Source organism: Teleopsis dalmanni, chromosome 2 (assembly GCF_002237135.1).
Source record: "Teleopsis dalmanni isolate 2A chromosome 2, ASM223713v2, whole genome shotgun sequence".
NCBI classification, from domain to species: domain Eukaryota; kingdom Metazoa; phylum Arthropoda; class Insecta; order Diptera; family Diopsidae; genus Teleopsis; species Teleopsis dalmanni.
The window spans coordinates 217523195-217536789 of NC_051847.1; the positions used below are offsets into that span (position 1 = coordinate 217523195).

General features: G+C 30.0%; 1 pseudogene; it reads left to right on the top strand.

The window, feature by feature from the left end:
• LOC119676745 overlaps positions 1–13595 on the top strand; it is an 82201-nt pseudogene that overhangs the window by 40760 nt on the left and 27846 nt on the right.

Here is a 13595-nt window from a genome sequence, read left to right on the forward strand (position 1 = left end):
TGGCACGACAATATTTCCATATCCACACGTTCAGTCCATGGTGAAAGAACGGGTACATTCACATTGTGTGAACTCTGTATGCATACGAGTATTGTGCTCGGCATGTTACGCGGAGGAATTTTCTCGCTCATAAACTGTCGCTAAGTACAAATGTCGCGTCAGTTTCCGTTATGGAAGAATTTCCGTTGTCGCTCGCTATTGGCAATATTTCATATTTCACATTTCACATTTCACTTCTCGCATTGTGTATCTGAAACATATTTGCACACTTCATTTCGCAGTCATAGCCCTCATTGCTAGGACACTTTCTTCGCATTATGCAGGCGAGAGAGAATACTATTTTTCAGAAGAATTATTTTGCCTGGCCCAAAATTTATGCTTTGTTGTGTTTGGCTGTGTATCCTTGGCATCATTTCAAGCTAAAAAGTGGCAATAAGTATGTGCGGCTTTTATTTATTTAAAACATAAATTCTCTTTTTTTTATTCATTGTTTGGTGAAGGAATTTCTTTCCGGTGCTTTTTCCTTACAATGGGCTTAGTAATGCATATAGCAACATATTGAGTGTAAAATTGCTTTCAAAAGGATTTAACCTAATTTTAAAAAGGATAAATTTGAGCGCTTTCTCTAATGGTTTTATGAATCGTTTATATAGATTTCATGTATGAGTTGCTATCGCAACATAAGCTCTTTAGTAGATATTCTATAAATGTGTAAGATATTAAAACTTTTTAATATTTAAAGGGCATATGGAAAGGTAGTTTGCTAGAAGCACTTCAAGGAAATTCTTATTATGAAATTACATGCGATTCTTAGTATTTTTAAATATGATAAAAAAATAAGACTCATTGAGTTGTGTTTGATTGATTGGCGGAGCTAATATAAAGGAGCTAATGGGATCTAAAAATCATTTTAACAACAAATAACAAAAGAAAGGGAAAACGACACCAAATAGAGCTATTCCAGAAAATTCAGAATAATTTTTGCAACGAAATAAAGGCACGAATCTCTTTTAATGAGTGTTTGTTTTTTAGCAATGTTAGAAGCTCCTATCCCTGTGCGGGTCTTTAACTCGCAAAAAGCATTTCCAACAACCATCTTTAACTACTGTTGATGATCACAATATTTCATTAATGTTAACCTATTAATTTCACTTGATTTGTGTAGCAATTAGGGTTTGAATGTAAGATAACTAGTCAAACAGTATAGTTTGATTCTATTGCGAGCGATTGCAACAAATTAGCAAAGGGTCTACGATTATCTACGAAGTGTCCACTTACTAAAGTCGATCCGGTTTGAAGGAAATAAATGTATTTTAACTTTTATGGAAAGGCCAAAATAACTTATTAACCATAAGCGGTATTTCTGCTACTCTTAATATATAAAAATTCATTACTTCTCTAGAATAAGAATTCAATGCGGTTTTTAAACGTCCGAGTTACTTACACGGTAACATAATGGACTAACAGGCCTTAGTGAAGCCTTAGAATCGCCGGTATAATTTAATTTAACTTACACCTACTTTAAGACTTTAGATCTTATAAGTTACATGAACACCAAAGTGAGGTACTGGCCAACTATTTTCTGATAATTTAGATCATTCATAGATAGGACGGTCAAATTTTGAATTCTCTTCAACCGAAGCTGCTTGTGTCAGTGTACTTTAATGCCATTTTCGAAAGGTAGTGAAGACATATATGTCCCTTTAAGAACACAGTGATAAATCTAAGTTCGGATATAGTTTAACTAAAGAACCTATCAATATATCATAAATTTTTTGCAACCTCCTTTATTGATATTGCATTCTTGGAATTCAAGCCACAAAAATTCAAGTTAAAATAGTAATAAATAATTTATTGTTAAATGTGGCATCTCTGGTATTTTGTGTTTTCTTTTATCTCAACCAAAATACTTTATTCGGATATAGAAGCAATAAAAATTGCTTCATTTTATTTCGCATGCGTCTCATTTTCGAGGGAATGAAAGTTTCAACCGAGAAAACTTGAAATCTGAAAACACCACAGAAAAATTTTAATAGCAAAGAAAACACACTGTTTCCCAACAGAAATAACCCCTTTTATTATCTTGTAAGTCTAAGTGACTTTGAGTAAATATTACTAAAAATATCGCTGAGGGAATAGATACAATGGGGTGAAGCAGCGAAGTGGTAGCGATGTGATGTTACAAGAAGAAAATTTGAAAAGTCATGAAAATCGTCTTCCTCTTATTTGGCACGCAATACGCTGTTATCGAAGTGGGTGGCAACATTGCATCTTCTTAAGTCCTCACTAACAGCAGCTTAGCCAAGAACAGCTGCAGTTGCTGTACAGCTGTATCTTGTACTGATAACCCAAAAAAAAAGAAGCAGAGTTACAATGCAGCAGCTGCAAATAACACGTCTCAGTACTGAAAACTAAATTCGCGACCAAAGAGCGCATAAAAAAGAAATTTTCTTTATAAAAAAAAAACCGAAATGAAAATCAGAAAAATGAAAATGAAAATGTTGCGAAAAAAATGGAGGTACAAAATTTCTGAGAAAACTGAGTTTATTGCTGACTAACCTAAACACCGGAAACTGTTGCTGTTGGTGTTGCTGTTGCTGTTGCCGTTGCTATTGCTATTGGTGTAAATAGTGAGGTGTGCAACACTGGTATTTGGTGCAAATACTTGCCACATTTTCTTAACTTTTAATGGCAATAAAAATTGTGGCAAGGAAATACTTAAAAGTAATACTATGAGTTGTTGTTGCTGCTGCTGTAGTTGTTGCTAGTGTGATTGCAGATTGCAGTTGTAGTCGAGAAGGCAAAAGGTAGCGATGCACATTTGATTGTTTTATTAAGTTGCAAGTGTTTGACTTTTGGCTCTTGTAGTCGCAACAAGAAAATATTGCCACATATTTTCATTTTCATTTTTACTTTTGTTTTGTATTTTACGAGTGTATGGTATGTAGTATGTAGTAAGTTTACGAGTAGTATTTGCTTTGACTTGTTGTTTTTGTTTATGTGTTATTTTTTATTGTGAAAGTTAAGTCACGTTTGAGTGACCGTTCGTTCTGCGGTTAGAATTTAACATTTTACTTAAGTATTTTCTAGGAGTATGAATCAATTTTAAATTAAATTGCAATTGAAATTGAAAAGCTAAAAGCACTTCGCTTAGCTCTTACTAACAATATTCAATCGGCCGATGTGGTTATTATGAATGCTTAGTGCAACCGCTTGACTGTATGGTGTGGCATATTGATGGAGTCCTGGGTGAACTCTATGTCAAAAAAATTGTAAAAGGTTGAAAGAAAATAGTATAAGCAGCTTAAAATTAAAAACAAAAAATAGAAAAACAAAAGCGAAAGTTCTTTGTAAAGAGAGTATTGGTACTTGAAGAAAATTTCATTTAATTTCATAGAAGTTGAGGAATAGTACCCAGCGTTTCAATTTGCTTTTTTGGATTAAAAAGTTAGATTAACAGTAACGAAAAGTGGAAAAGCTGAAAGAAATTTATTTCTTTTCGATTTTAATTGATTTTTAAGTCGAAAGGTATTTGAGATTTTAAAAATGACCTTTTCAAGCAAAAACTTAATGAACCCATGAATTGTAATGTTAGTAGTGTTAGGGTTTTTAAAATGATTATCCGATTTTAAAGTTTTAAAGAAACCATCTCATGACAAAAAACAACGGATTGTGAAGTCAGTTTTCAGATTTGTTAGGTAATAGTGTAACCTATACTGCCCCATTAGAATTTCTGTAACGATTTTTAAATTATTTCTACTTATTGTATGGAATATTTAGATTGAAAGTGCATATAAGCGATTTCTATTGTGATAGCCTAGGTAGATTATATCAGTACAGCTTCCTTTGTTTGTCATTTCCTTTTTTTTCTTTTTGAATGGGTGAAAAAAATTATCATATGATGTACTGAAGTTAGACGAGAATTTTTTAATGATACCAAAAAGTGTCCTATGTAGAACTTACTACTTTATGGATTTCAGGCTACTATAATAGTAATAATAATTGTACCAAAACTAAAATTGGATCATATTTAATTACTTTAAAAGTGCGTATTGAAATTTTGACTCAATCACATTCCTGTGCGGAAAATGCTGCTAATTGCTAGACAATTAATAAATTAATTGAGGTTATTAAGGTTGTATGTGTGTTTAAAAATGATAAATTAATAAAGATACTTTGATACTTTGTATTTTATTTGTAACCATATTACAGTAATCCCCCTATAAAGCGTTACCCTTATAACGCGTTTCCATATTACGCAATTTCAATCCTCCGTATAACACGGGCATTCCCATATATAACACGGGGATTTGTATAGTTCATAATTAACTTCGCGTACCTTTGACCGTGTGTATACGGGGTATACCCCTATAACGCGTTTTCCTATAACGCGAAACCAATCTACCACGTTAGAGGGGGGACTACTGTATTTGCTTTTTTATTAATAATTTATTATTAGTTAGTTATATAGTATATACCTAACAAAATTTGTTTTAAACATTATTTTAATGCACATTTTCTGTTTTATTATATCATTAAAAATGATTTTTGACACTTTTAATTTTTATCTTAAATTTATATACTTTTAAGGCAAACCAAACAAAAACTTGCAGATTAATTAAAGACACATGCCCCGAAAATTTTAACACATCATTTTTGTGTATAAATTCTTATGCGTACAAGCAGTTGGAATTCATTGCTGTAGATATGTGTATATGTGTATGTGTATATATTTACTACAGTAATTATTTATGATTAACAAGCTTAACTGCATTGCCGGCAACAACAACAGCGGCATAACAGCAAGAGTCAGTCGATAAAAGAAACAACAACAACAGCAGCAACAGCAACAACTTTAATGTGCGTTGAAACTACAAGACAAATGCGTATGGATGCTGACACCTTTTTTAATGCGTGCGGCATTTAAAATAAAATTTACAGTTCCCCCTTCTCCAACCAATGTATTTGTTTGTACTGTTGATCATAAAAGCACTTAAATACTTGCATGCATGTGCAGCATATTGCATATACGAATAAATTGATAAAGACTACAAGAAAGAAAAATGTGCTCCATCTTATTTCCCCGCATATAAACCTGCACATCGTTCGTACTCATACACAGTCACATATAGACTAGGTTTTGTTTTTGTTTATTATTTTTAACAGCAGTGTCAAACGGTAGCGCCAGCATTTCCTTTATGTTACGTGTCAGTAGAGAAAATATAAATGTAAAGAGTGTGCATGATGTAAAAAATTATACTCTCCTGTTGTCACACATACTCACACAAAGCAATTGATATCAAAAAATTATCTGTTACTGCTGCATGTGCTTATGAAGGCTATTAGTGTTGTTGTTTGTGTAATTGTTTGTCTAAAATTATTGCTAGTATGGTTTGTCGTATGACTTGAATTGTTATAGTTGTTGTTCTTGTTGTTCTTGTTGCTCCTGTTGTTGAGATTCTCATGGATTTGTTGTTGTTTTCGTGTAATGCAGTTGTGCTGATACCTACTTCTGACAGTGCTTGCAGCATTCTCTTTGACATGTGCTTCCTTTCATTGCATTCCTTACATTACTTGTTAAATCGAACTTTGCATGTTTCCACCATAAACTATGTTGCGATAATATACATAATCATGTGATGTGTTGCATGCTACATTATTTTGATGCTTTTATGATGAAGTTTTGACATTTTCCCTTTCTTCCTGTTACATGTATATTATATATGGGATCACACTTATGTACATTTTAACATATGTTCTGTTGTCTTACTTGTCGTTAAACTTGTCTTTTTTTATGATTTTTTCATCTCTTCATTTGTCTATTTGTTATGGAGAGGATAGTAAAAAATTTGGAACGTGTGCTTATATCAGTCGCGATACCCTTTCCGGCAACTACGAAAATGTTTCATATTAAATAACATTATGAGATATTTGAGATTCAGTACAGTTTTACGATGGATTTTGAATAAATAATGCTCCTAAATTATGTGTATAAATCATGTACATAAATGGGTATTAAAAATAGATAATAATAAAAAGATCTAAAGATCATTTCTTAAGAGATGCAACTCGTTATTTTTAAATTCCTTCAATTTTTATACGTTTTAAGTAATTATAGAAATATTCACAAAAATCCAACAACATCAATATACAGAATTAATATTAGAAACCTCGATAGTAAGATTATAGGGAATGATTTCTTGTAAAATAATTAAAATCTCAAAGGTGTTGCCTTGGGAATATGATTTTCATATTTACAACAAAAAAAGTGTTAATAAAAAGTGTAGGTATATTAGTCTATTTACTACATATTAATATGTTAAGGAGCCAGCGACACTATTTCGACGACTGTCGGTTTGACATTGTATAAAACATTAATTTTCCAACATTTTCTAGTTTATATAATATATTTATAGATGTAAATAGTTTTGGTTTTAATTTCTTTTTTCTTAAAGGGAAATTTTCTTAAAAGAGATGTTGATTTTCTTTTCCAGCGCGTAAAATGTGGTAAAGGTTATACAACACCTTTATTAGTAACCATCAACAATGTATGATATTGCAGCTAACAAAATCTAATATTTATACAAATTCCCCTTATCGTCAATATAAGTCAACATTACTCTTGGTAGTCGATCATAAAGAGTTACAGTAAACGCCATGAAGTCAAAATTTGTTGTCAGGAAATGTTGACTCTGGTTGGTATTACTAATAAGAAATGCATAGACTACTGCCCCACTACTACTGTAGTTTCAAAACCTAATATTTATACAAATTCCCCTTACCTTCAATATAAGTCAGCATTACTTTTGGTAGTCGATCATAAAAAATTATGGTAAACGCCATGAAGTCAAAATTTGTTGTCAAGAAATGTTAACTCCGGTTGGTATTACTAATAAAAAATGCACAGACTACTCCCCCACTACAACTGTAATTTCAATTTTGGCATTTTCAAAATATAAGGGGGAATGTAATAAACTCAAATAAATGTCGAGGGTGCGTTGATGATAACTGCTATGATATGCGAACTAACATAAAAACTACTTCTACTTTGAATCCAAGGAAAAAACGAAGTAACCTCTTCCATAAAAAGCATAAAAAGTTAATACAAATTAAAAAAAAATTTTATGCGAGACATAGAAAAGGGAGATTTAATAGAATTTATTAGTTTGTTAGAAAAAAAACTATTAGGGGTTGAAGAAATCAAGTTTCGCAATCAAAACAAATAAAACCTCAGATTTCTGCTAGACAAGCAATTTATGAAAAAAATAAGTCTTTCACTACTGATATTATTGTTTAGTCTGACATAGTTTTTAGATATATGTACCTTTCAAAGGCGCCAGACGTGGCGTGCAAGTTGTGCGCCCCTAAGGTCTGTCCTGCAGCAAATGTTCGTCATTCACGCGCCGCTTTGTTCTTTTGTCTGCAGGCTGCTTCAGTCTTTATTAACTCTGCACGTTACGCCTTTAATGGCTGCGGGCACAACCCTTTCTTCCACTAGCTTAACACAAGTTTTAACACCTTTTTACACGCTTGTTGATCACGGAAAAGCGCCTGGCTCTTTGCATTAAATTTTTTTCTCTAAAAAATAATTTAACCCTGCTGAGCACACAACTGTCGCCCTTTTGATTTCCTAGAATTTCGTGCTTTTTTTTTTTTGCTGAACTTATGTTAGCTTTTGGCATGTATTAACTGAAGTCCTTTTACGGTGTCCTTAGTTGTCCGTCATATTAGTCACATCACTTGATTTGTTGTGCATAAACTGAGAAATTGTATTCTTTTAAATTGAATGTTAGGACTTTTTATTGAAAACAATTTGTTTTTACTTTCATCGAATATTTTTTTTAATGTTTTTCACTTCCTGTGAATAGCAAAAGGATACATTTTTGTTTTTCTGGAGCACGACAAGAAGTCATTAAATTTAATTCTACTTATTTATTTTTATTGGATTGTTCCTGTGAAGTTGTAAAAAGGGTTCAATCAAGGATTCAATTTCTGTGTTTATATGTTTTGCTTAATTCTTTGGTTGTTTTGTTAATTGAAAATTAGTCACAGGGGCGTATTTAATATCCTTAATTTGCCATATTCAAAGCTGTTTTCTTTCAATAAGAAAAAGGGTGCGATAATTTATTCTAATTGCTTTTAAACATTTTTTATTTTTCTATGAAATTTTAATATTATTTGGTTTTTTTTATTACTTTTTGAAATAAAAATGTTTTTATGTTAATTTGAAATATTTTTTCAATTTATACAAAAAAAAACCTAAAAACTTATTGATACTAATTTGAATGTATTCAAAAATTAAAATATATCATTAATAAGTAAAGCAAATCAACAAAACTCTAAATTCGAACATAAAAGTCAAGTACGGCTTTGGGTCAGTTGACTAATAAACACTGACTCTTAACTTTAAATTTGACTGAGTACGAGTCAGACCCTAGGTAGTCTTAAAAACAGTATTTACGAATTATAGTTACAATTATCTGTTGTTAATAGATTATAGTTTAATTTAGGCTTTTGAAATCAACTTTAAACTTTCATTTGTTTTTTGATCATCTTGGTTTCATTGATGATTCGCAGTTTTTCGGCATGGTGTCTATTGTGGAGTGTCTTATCAAAATATTTATAACCTGTTTCTCTTCAATCCCAACTCTATTCAAGAGGTTGATTATTTGCGATAGATTATCCAATTGCTTGTTGATCTTTCACTGGTTTCATAGTGAATAGTTTTCATATTGCTTTCGAATATATTTTTTATACTTACCTGACAATCACCCACAATCACTTATCAAATTTTAAAGAATAGATAAAGTTTAAGTCCAAGAATTTCTTTTTTAATAAAATTTTGAGTGAATAATATTATGAGTGATTTGTTGGGGGGCCTCACAGCTTTTTCAGATACTGCCAAAAAACTCTCATCTATTGTGTTTGGAAAAATGTTTGCTTCAATTATTCGATAATACTTTTGGAACTGAAACTGTCACAAATTAAGGTCTGTCGAATTCAAACCGCAGGGTCGCCTTTTAACAAGAGGTACTTCGTGTCATGTAAAGAGCTTTTTTCTTGTTTATTTAAAAAAGACTATTTCACTTCACTTCTTATAAACCAAAGCATAAACCACAGCTACATATACTTACTTGATTTATATTTAATTTGAAGACTGTTTGCAGAAAACTTTTTGCATATGTTACAGATCAATTTATATATAATATATACATATATTAATGTTTTTATAAAATGTATGAACTATTATTGAAATAGGAATGGAAAGTAAATAATTCCTTCCTTTATAAGAAATTACTAAAATTAGTGTATGAAGCAAAAAGGCACAGTGCCATTTTTTAAATTTAAAAACTTTTATAATTAAGAATCTTATGTCCTACGGCGAGGAATTCTCTTTGAATGGAAGTGGGTGTTACTTTTAATCAAGTAAGTCATTGAGCTGTACGTACATTAAAGCATTAAATACTCCAATCTAACTTTTTTTTAATTCATATTGAAATTATTAATTTCCTGCCAATTAAATATTTGTTGTTATAAATACACACACCAATTCTTTTTTATAGTTATTTTTTTTATTATATTGTTTACATTATCTCTTATTCAAATAGATAATTTAACATAATTACAAGAGCCTAAAGGTTTCTGTATCAAACAAAACTTCATTATTAAATGAACTAAAGTCATCAACCGCAAAAATTTGCGTGAACATAATTGAACAGAATCAATCTGGAAATATTTTAGTTGCAATATTAATTATAATTGCAGAGGAAATAAATAAATTGAGCACAGTATTTATTATTTAATAAAATATATTAAAATTTAATTAATTTTATTTTAAAAAATACCGGCTAAAAAATTCATGAATGTATATTAATTAATGTCGTAAAACAAATAATATGCGCGTTTAACAACAATTTAATTGCACTTAATTAATTGTAATTATTACAGCAAAAAAAAAAAAAATAATTTGTAAAAAATTGCAACACTTTCAAGTCGAATATATAGAAAAAATAATCATTTATTAAATTACATAAAACAAAAAAAAAACAAATAAAATTAATTAAAAATTAATTTATACCATTCAAATAGATATTTTTTTATAAAGCAATTTTTTGCTTGATTGCATCTTAATGGACAATTTATTTTAGATATAATTTTTTATTTTATTTATTGCAATTTGTAATATCTCTTATTAAATATTTGTTTTTTATTAAAAAGTAAATAAAATATAGTATTTTTTCGAGCAAATAATATTTAAATAAAAACCAAATAATTACAACACCAATGAAATTTATATGGAAAGCATTTGAAAATTGTATGCAGCTAACATCGCCGCAAAATAACCAAAGCAGCTGCATGCAACATGCTGCACTGCCGAGCGCAACATGCAGCACTTACTGCGTGCATATTGCACTCAATTAAGCATAATAATTTATAGCAATTTTCTACGTAATAATTACATCACAATGCATGACATATAAAACAAATTACAATTTGATGTGGTCGAAATAAATCACAGCAATAATGCAAAAAAATTTGAAATATTACGACTGAGGATAATAAATTGTGCCTGCAAATCCTTGAAGGCACGCACTGATTGCAATATGGAGAGAATGCAAGGATGCAAAAGGATTAAATTAAAAGAATTTATATTGAAAATTATTCATAATTTTTGCAGTAATATTATTTCCAGTTAAGCTCGCCTCCCTCCTATGCAGTAAATACCGCCGATGTGGGGGGTCTGACTGTTGTGGTCACTGAATATCTGCAACAGAATTTACTGCAAGTGTTACGTACTATACGTTTTCATAGTCTCCATTCGACTATTTATTGTAAAATATTTTTCTATATACATATATGGAAAACTAAAATCATTTATTAAATTGATTATATAAGTCCATTTTAGGCGTAATTTGCGGTCTAACCAAATAATACCAAAATGTTGTGGCTTATTTATTACAAATCGCATTGCATTTGAAATTTTCAAATAAGAAAAAAAAAAAGAATTAAATAATAGTGTATTAAAATACCAGTGATAATCTCTTATTTAATATAATGTTGGAAATAAACCACTAATACACCATTCACCAACCGATATCAATGAGAAGGGCAATAAAGCATGAGTGCTCAGCGCGCACATGGCATGGAATCAGTAATTCTGCTTCAAGGGATTTCCGCACATTCATATACGAGTACATTGCCATATAGCGCCATATATTTTCTAATGTGGGTCAGATGTGGGAGAGATATCGGTGAGGAGTATAATTTACTAGCATAATGTTTAAATTAAAAACTTAATTATTTGATATATTATTTTAAATGGTTTTTTATATAGAATATGTCAAAGCAGTAAAGGGATTTTTAGAAAAAATTGTCATATCCCTTATTAAATATTTGTTTTTTTTTTATTTAAAAGTAAATAAAATAAAATTTTTCGAGCAAATAATATTTAAATGAAAACTAAGTAATTATTAGTTAAATGAGTGTCGCAGATTCGATAATAAAAAATAATTATATTGAGTAAATTATTATGGAGTGAATTTCTCGAAATTTAGTATCTTTAGAGACTTCTGTAATAAAAGGAAACGTTGAGATCATTATCTTCAAACTGAACTTTTTGAAATGTAGTGTCTTTTCTCCTTATCAGTATATGACGTAAACGTTGAAAGTCAACATTTATTAGATATTTTTTTCTTTAATTTTCTATTATAAAACATTATAAAACATGTGCCACCGTTCTTTTTTAGTGTCATCTGATTTATATCGTTTTGTTATATTACGAAAGTTAATAATAAAATACCTTGTCACTTTCTCTCTAATAACACCTCTTAACCCTGTATGGCTGCGTAGTTACTTATTAATAAAGACTACTATATTTGTTTCCAAAATATAACAAAGATATTTTCATATTATATTAGTTCGGTGCTATTATTTCTATATGTGTTACTTAAGTTAATTTTCTCTATATATAATAACACATCTTATCTATTTTTCTCAAACCCCTTTTTTGTCCTTACAGTGTGGATGACCTCTACCAAAATTACTTGAATTCTTTCAGTTTCGCACCATTTTTCAACCGATATGTCTTATCTTCAGACGTCTCTGAAAGTTTGTTCTAAAAGTTAACCTTCTCGCAAAAAATCAAACATTCAGCAATTTTTAATAAGACAATTTTAATTACTAAATAAGAATAAATTTAAATTAATAATATTGTGTAATATGCATATTGAAAAACAAGTCTTATCTCCCAGTGGAGCATAGGGCCTACAATTACTCAATGTTAATTGCTCTCTTCTGTGATCTTCACAGCAGGCATTATTGTAAATAGTGACATTCCTGAGTACAGATATCTTTTAACCATTAACATACATTTGCATGCCAAACAGGTCTTTCTTAGGTATTGTACTATGCCGATTCTGTATATAATCGTAATCCCGTGATATTACAATTGTTGTAAGTGCCAATTTCCCACTTTCATTTTCGCTGTTCTCTGATTGACTTTTTTTGTTATATCCGTTATCGATTTAAGGTTATTTAATTCTTTTGTATAGATAGAATATTTCGTACATCTCTCCATCTATCTTAAGCACTTATTCTACTTGGTTATATATAAACTTATTGAACCTTACTATATTGTTCTGTTCTAATACAAATATAGTTCCAATATTTCTCATTGAATGTCAATTTCACGTCTAGGGATGTCAGGTATACTTCTAAACTTCTAAATTTCCGCTATATAACGCATTTATATATATTTCACTCATAACGCTATGTGTAGCAATCCACTGTGACTACACAGCAATTATTGTTGGTGTCGTTCTTATTTCCATATGTCGCTGCATTGGTGTTCACAACATTGGTAGGTGCTATTCTCGTTTATCGTGCGATTCAGTATAGCGGAATATCCGCAATACTATTTGTCCTTACTGATTTTTTTGTCAAAGGTTGGAATGTTATTTATGTACTCTTCCGTTTGAGTATGGTTGAAATATGGTGTGGAGTATGGTTTACATAGCAAATATGGGTCGAAAGCAATTAGCAGTAAAGTTGGATACAATTGCTGTGGTTTTTGCTGCAAAGTCCTACGTTATTGATGTGACAAAGTTCTATACTAGAGTTGCATACATTTTTCTGTTGACGAACATAAACAACAAAGTAAAATATTCATAAGTATTTAGTATAAAAATCAAATTATGCATTTTTTTCTAAGCGTGTATTTACTTAATATAATTTATTTAATTGAAAATCTTGTACTGAATAAAGTTAGTGATTAATCCCGTCAGAAGAATTTTAATCTAAAGTTTTAGATGTGGATTCGTTCTATTCTATAACAGACATATAAATTAAAACTGAACCATGGTTACTTTAATGTTTATAAATATTTATATTAATTTGGTGTAAATTATATATGTAATGTAGGTAATATACATATTAGGCAATATTATAGTATCAGCTAACTAATAATTAGTATTTAATTCATTCTTGGCATAGATTAATTTAAGCTGTTATATTGTATATATTTTTGCCAAATTTTATCAAAATAAGCATAAGACGATTCACTTAAGCTTTATCTTTTTATTCAAATAAACTGATTC